Raw genomic sequence first — 7942 nt, 5'->3', positions numbered from 1 at the left:
AGTTGTTGGTCATTGGATGCAAGAAAGTTGAGATATTGGCTTCCAGACTTGTGAGCTTTCGAGAAACCGTTAAAGAAAGCCTGCCTGAGATGTGCATTAAACAACCACTTTTCTTGATGGATGAGGTATGAGATTAATTTAATTAGCTCTCTCAAGCTTTAATTTCCACATTAAAGATGTAGAAGATGTAGAACATTTTCAAATGGAATGCTTTTTACATCCCAATATTATGAAATCATTTTGATTTGATAACTCTAATTAATTAGTGTTTATATATTATATATTGAATTACAATTTTCATCACTGCAAGAAAAAGAATTTTAAATTTTTTTTATTAAAGTTATATATTAAGATTTTCACTGCAAATAATGCCTTATTTACAATCATTTTATCATTTAGCCACAAAATAGCGTGCATTTAAGACCACACGTTTGTGACTATTGTGTGGCGATCTCCGGAAAAAACCCATAGGTGTTATAGTGCATCCTCATTAAAGAATACTTAAATCTCGTTTTTTTGTTTATAGCATGCCCAAACTGAGAGTTACCTTTAGGAGGAGTAAAAGAAATTAGTATTTATTTCCATGAACAACCGAATCATGTAATACGTATACTAAAATGAAGTCATCATGTTTTCCTTACGAGAAAAGGTAGGACTATAAAGAATTATTATAAAAATAGATTTATAAATTGACGTGATTTGATAAAATAAATTATACCTAATTAAACTAATGTTGCTATAATGGGATCCGGTATTTCTTAATGTAATGAGTCAGAATGTAACATCTTTTTCTAGACCCAGTTAATGTTGTTATCATAGGAAGGGGTATTTCTTAACCACTATTCTGATTAATTTTACACTGACATTTCAGAGCTTAGAGATATTGCATATTGTGAAAATGCAAGTTCCTTTTCCAGTATTCATCTATTAATTGTCATTAGTTGTCAAAATCTATTGCACATCTTTCAATTCAATCTGCTAATTACAACATTCCAAAGTCTAACTTCCCTACATATATTTGACTGTGGTTTGTTGGAAGCTGTATTTGAACAACATGATGCTTTAACAGCCTTAGTGGCTAAAAATCTCATGCAATTGGAGCATCTTACTAGTATGATACTTGTTAGTTTGCCAAAACTCAAGTAGTTTTTGGAAGGGGTGCATCATTTGAAATTTCCATTGTTGAAACAATTGAATGTTTTGGGATGCAACGAAGTTAACATTTTTGCTTCAAAATGTTTGAGCATTCAACAAACAAGTCAATGGATCGACCAACTTGAGACTAGCATTCAACAACCAATTTTCGCTGAGGAGGTAACAATCCAATCGACTACTCCTATAAGAATCCTCGAATGATTGAATTTTTCTACCTAATCATTAATTCTGCAGTGAATACAGTCTACAACAAATACTTGTTTTACCCGGGAGAGACTGTGATCGGAAAAGGTGAAATATTAGTGACAAAAACTTTTTTTTGACCAATTTCTCCGGTGGGAGGCTCATGGAATTTTATTGGTGAGATAAGCCACTTTCTCCACCAATAGTATAATTCATGGGAAAAAATTACTTTTTCCCAGGACGTGGCTTGGGGTGAAAACTTGTATTTCTCGTTGGAAATTTCCCATGAAACAATGTGGTGGCTTGTTTTAATGTTTTTCGCATGAAAAATTTTAGTGTAAATTGTGTTTTACAGCATGAACCATTTTTGTCCCAAAACTATTTTAACTATGAAACACTATTGTGGCTTAATGTTTTACCCATAAAACATTTTTGTGCAAAATGTGGTTTACAGCATGAAACATTTTCTTGCCAAATATGTTTTAACCCATGAACTCTGCTCATCACAAAAGTGTATTTTCCATGAAGAGGTTCAATGGAGATAAATAGTTATCAAGAAAAAAAAATGGTTTTCAATGGGAAAAAGGTTGTTTAAAATGGTTTTCAATGGGAAAAAGGTTGTTTGCATGAAATACATTGTCGGGAAAAACTTTTTCTAGCTAGCCTTTCATGGGAAATACTGAAACTGGTAAGTGTAAACAACCTTTTCCCCACCACACCAACTCTTCTCAAAAAACCTGTTTCCACAAAATTGACGATGGAAAAGAGTGTTCCCTATAGTTTTTTCCCATGAAGTATTACAATCAAGGCACTCAATCTCTGGAAAAAAGTGACAAAAATAAGTAACATAGAACAACCATAGTAAAAGGACATTACTTTAGCAAATCAATCGTAGGCTGATACAAACCATGAATTTGGGACATTATAATGGCTAATTAAATCTTCCCCATAGAATAAACACTTTGATCCTAATGCATTACTCAAATTTAATGAGTAACATGATCCCACCAGTGACTTATGTGGAATTAAAGACACATAAATACTGTTTTTAGTGAACATATTTGAAACTTAGCCCCAAGTATGTGGTTTACTTGGACTCACCTTGGGAGCCATTGAACCAGATTACATATATACAGACCTCAAACTAAAACTCTAGCATTAGTTTTCACATAAAACGAACTACACCACAATATATGAGAATCAATCAAAAAATATTTTAACAAGTTTCTAATTCATACATAGCCAACAAAAAAACAGTTGTTATCGGGTTCCCTATATATATATTTTTTGTATTGCATACTTGTTGCCCTTAAATGGATACAAAAGCCACCTAAAACAATACATACTTGAAACTTTCTTGGGGTGTTATACATTTTTACTGCATCTATCTAAGGTGCACCATCAGTTTCTAATCCAAACTGATTCCAACCACTACATCATCTATATATAGTTATTCAAAATATATAACCAAACTGCAAAGAACATATACACCTTCCATGTGCAAACAAATATGTATCAGGATAAGTCATAACTACTTTTACCCATGAATAACTATAATCTCATGAAAGAAAAGAATTATACTTACTCATGTCCAAGGAATTTAGTTATGAATAATGTATCACATCCACTTCTCCATTATCTCCACCAACAATATAGCTGTCTTCCATGAGATTTGTCTAATCAAATTGCACAAGTCTTGTTTCATTCATTCTCCTCGGTCAAATGCATAAATGCCTTGTTCTTCGTCATTGAAGGAGAGGGGTCGGGAATGACCATGTGCCCCATCCCTTGTGTGTACCCAAATTTGAACCCTAAAATGTCTTTGAAAATAGCCAAGGCCGCTTCATCAACATCCTCCTCGGGGTCTTTCTCAACCAATTTCTCCACCATTAGATTCTGAATATCATATGAAAGAAAATTAGTATAGATATTTTAATGTAGTATATAGTCTAAAAAAAATTAAATCAAACATGGGAAAGCTCACGTACATAATTGTGTTCAGTTATGGCATTGATAAATTTGCCCTTCTTTCTCTTCCAAAATCCTAACAAATGATTTTCTTTCGCCAGTATGTTTCACCTTTAGTTTTTTTCTATTTTTAGTGTTTCTTCGAGACTTCTCCTGTTACATATTTTATTGTTATATCAAGTCCCAAAATATTATCTTACTACTCGGAATTAAAAAGGCAGCAAAATAAATCTCACTTGAATGTACATATAAACAAAAACAAATGCAACTTAAATTGCCTCTAGTTGTTATTAAAATACTAATACACATATTGTAAACTAAGTTATCAACTACGTAACATCTAGCCTTTTTCATAACACAAGTTAAACTCACAATAATTTCTAATCCTAAGTTATAAACTAGCTAACATCTTGGTTTTTCTCTGAACTGAAAGTCTCTTTCTTTTCTCTCTTGCTGTCGTTTCTCTCTTTCTCCTTTGTTTTCTCACAAATTCTCTTTTATATACACAACTTTTTTCCATCCTTATTTTCTCTTGGGAAGTTGAGTTCCCTTAATCAACTAAAGTCTTCACTTCAATTCTGAATCTGCTCAAGTTCCACTGCACATGGGTTAGGGTTTCATCCCTAACCTCTTCCTGCTGCTTCTCACCACCAGCATCCCCCTCTTCTCCACTGCATCAAGGAGCTTCCACGGTGGACTTGTTACACTACGCTTGTCTTCCTCTATTGCAATCCAAAACCCTAGGATGCGAAAATCTTCTGTGAATCTATTTGTTATAGTTTGAAGTTTATGTTATTTGTTATCATTTCTATTATTTGTTAGGATGTGAAAATCCTCTATTAATCTGACAATATGTTATCTATTCTTTGTGAAATGTTCTTTGTTGGGAGATTCTGATATTACGTTGCAAGAGAGAAAACAAGTTGTGAATTATGAAATGTTTTTTGTTGAGATTTTCTTCTGTTTTGTTCTCTCTTTTTTTTTTTTTTTTCCTTTTCTTCTTTCATTCAACTCCGATTAGAGCTCCAACCCTCTACTTTGACTCCGACAACTCAGATTGGAGTTAGAATCTGCTCTAATTTGGAGTCGAAGTCGAAGCCCAACTTGGTCTCCAACTTTGGTTGGAGTCGGAGGTCGGAGTTGGGCTTTACAACTTTGGTGAAGTCAGAGCCCAATCCTTAAAATAAGCTAGGTTTGCTGATAGTACTATTGGAAAAGAGAAGCTGATGAAGAAAAGAGAAGGCTGCAAGGTAGTGCCACAGGTTTTTTGATGGTAATGAAGAAGGCTTGAAGTATTTCTATTTTCCTCCAACAAACTACCTAAACTTCTATTGCCAGCTCATTTGATCTAAAATAAGTTAGGTTAGTTGATGGTATTGTTGGAAGTGACCCCTAGCGCTGGAAAAAATACTTTTGGTTTTGCTATCCCGCCCTTTAATTTGCCCATCCCGCCTTTTCCATTGTGCGTTAAATCCAGCTCTCCCGTGATGGTCTCTCAAACTCTTCATTTTACGTACCATGAACTGCACCATGCACACAGGTAATAATTAGCACTTTAACATATAAAAATTGAATAATTCAGCTTTTACCATTCTAAATTCTAGTATATAATGTTATCCATTATGCATACGTCATCAACATTCGGGTATCGCTCTTTCTAGTTACAAATTTACACCTCATCTCCAATGGTGTATGACATCAATTTCATTAAATAGAAACAAAAAATAAATATTCGCCCCTTAGTTAGGAATTCAAAGAAGATGTCCATCATGCAAGTCCATCAAATAGGTGTGGTTGCCCCTTTGATGTAGGTGTTCCACAATGTTAGGTGTGAGAACCAATCCATCTCATGCACACGATAGTAAAACCTGATGAGTAACTATAATAAATACTTAACCACTAGTTTTTCTCTTACTCCTATTGGAATACAAATATGTGGTTGACCCAATCCACTGCCTTCCACTTAAGGTAATCCCATGGTCAGGGGTACATTCAAACCACTTTATCAACATTTATTTGCCAACTTCCCCCCAACCCATCATTCCCAATTTAATAGCATCTATTGTTGATGGGAGTCCAATCCAACACAGAGAAGACGATGTTCAAATATAAATTGGAAGTCATTAATAGTTGCCTTACAACATCAAAACTAGTGGTTAAGTTTCCTTACAACATAATTAGCATCTTTCCGTTTAAGATGTTGAAAGGCTTCCACAGTCTGGAGTTGGTGAATGTAGTCGGATGCGGTTCCCTAAAACAAGTGTTTGACCTACAAGAGCCAAGTTTTCAAGAAACAAGTGTTGTAACAGTCACGCAATTGAAGCACATTAGGTTTAGACGGTGAGATGATAATTTTTAATTTGAGATGAAAGTTAAAAGTTAAATAAAATATTATTTTTTAATATTATTATTGTTTTAGAATTTTAAAAAATTGAATTGAAATTTTAAAAAATTGAATTATTTATTATATTTTATGTGAAAATTTTAAAAAATTGTAATGATTAAATGAGATGAGAATTTTATGTTTGAAAAAACTTCCAAAACTAACCATATTTGAGTGATCTGCCAAATCTACAGCACATATCGAATAAGAATCTCCATTATATTTTGAGTTTTCAAAATCTACGTGATGTACCTGCCAACGGTGTGAGAGCATGGAATGTCTCTTTCCAGCCATTGAAGCTAGAACTCTCACGGAATTGGGATCTCTTGAGGTAATTGACTGCGGGGTTGAGGTCATTGCTGAGAAGGAAGAAGCAGAAGGGAACTTGTGTTCCCTAAACTAATTACTCTGGCACTTGGGGCATTGCCAAAACTCAAGTGAATTTTCTCAGGGGCGCATAATTTAGAATGGCCAATGTTTAAATAATTGGAAGTGTAAAGATGTGTCCAAATTAGCATATTTGCTTCCAAATCCTCGAGCTTTCAATAATGCCTATTGATTGTTTCATTCAACATCCTCTTTTCTTGGTTGAAAAGGTGCGAGGCAATCAATTAACTCTTGAAATAGCACGGATCATATTCTTGAAAAGGAGAGAAAATGAATCTTAAGAAATGAAAACACAAAAAGAGGAATTAACACAGTTTCTCATAACAAAAATTGCATGCATTGAGAGACATGAAAAGTGAAAATTATGAGAAATTGCTTACAAAACGAGGCCAGGCTCAAACATAGTTTATGAAGTAAGCCTATTGGGGATGATTCAACAATTCTGAAGCTCCAAGAAGTTTGCTCTTCTGTCTCCAACCTAATTAGCTTTATAAAATTATTTACATTTTTCCACTCAGATAGCATAGAAAATTTATGTTGGAGAAGTCACCTTCTCTGTATCTTTTGCAGAGTGTGCTCAGAGAGAAAATTTATGCTGTAGGATTGACCTTGATTTGAACACTTACAATTGTGTATCTTAGATTTGTTTTGTATGTTGTTTCAAGTTTCTATTCTACTTTAGATGGTTGACACCAGGGTAATTGACCTAGCTTGCATGTTTCATTGGACTAATCTTGTTTCTAATATATAAACATAGAAGCATGTTTGTGGGCTTTGGTCATCAGACCAAACTTAGTTTAGAACTTCGAATCTAATTGATCTATTCTCTTTCAAGGGTGAGAAATCCTTCTGCAGCAGCGAATGCCACCAACAACATAGCTTCTGAAGGAGGGAATGGATAAATAGGGGAACCTAATGATGATTATGGGACTTGTTCCTGGGTAGCCATCTGAATCTCCATTCTTGTTTGTTCCAACTTTCAAATAATCATAAAAGAAAATGCCCCAACTTTCATAAGAGTAGACTTTGTATGACCAGTTCTCCATAACAAAGACAAGGACAGTTCTTGAGTTGCCTGGAAATTGAAACTTTTTGGTGTATAGAGCTGGTGCACCTATCAGTCCTCTTATTTTTTGGCTCATTGGGAACACCTTTATTCTAAATAGATATTATTTAAACGAATAATTATTCTTGAAGATTAAGAAATATATATAATTGTTGACTTTTTTAATTTTTAATTTTATTGCAGAAATGTTCAAGCATGAATATAACATTTGGAGTTCTGGGTACTGAAATTCTTTCGAATGTGCAAACTTTGTATCAATTTATTTTGTAATATTCTCTCGTGCAATTATTTTGCCTCTGCTTCGAAGATGGACATATTATTTATTCCCCTTTTTTATATCTCAAACTGGAGGTAACCAGGCCTTGTATTTCATTTGAATGAAAGTTTTTCATATACTTGCGAAGTTCAACCATTCAGTCATGGAATATGCAAGTGCAAGTGCGGAACTATAAGAGGCTTAGGGGCTAGCTTGGCTCCAAAACATTTTCGGAATCAAATAAAAATTAAACTTTGAAAGGCTTTTTTATAAGGTAGATTATATAAAAAGTTCCTTTCAAAAGAAAAAAGATTATATAAAAAGTTAGTATTTGTTTAGGTGAGCTTGAGTCAAAGTGGCCTTTAAGTAATGAAAAGAAAAAGTAGTTTGGAAATGTGATTTCGGGTTGCTGCCACTGCTTGAGCCAACAGGCAATTTGAGGCAAATTAGATCTTATTAAGTCTAGTTAATCATTTGAACAATAATGCTAGAAACAATTCTAATATATATAAGTCTGTTGTAAGTTATTTGAAAATAAAAAAAT

This window comes from Carya illinoinensis, chromosome 8 (assembly GCF_018687715.1).
Source record: "Carya illinoinensis cultivar Pawnee chromosome 8, C.illinoinensisPawnee_v1, whole genome shotgun sequence".
In the NCBI taxonomy this organism is placed as follows: Eukaryota; Viridiplantae; Streptophyta; class Magnoliopsida; order Fagales; family Juglandaceae; genus Carya; species Carya illinoinensis.
Note: the sequence above shows the minus strand (reverse complement) of the source record.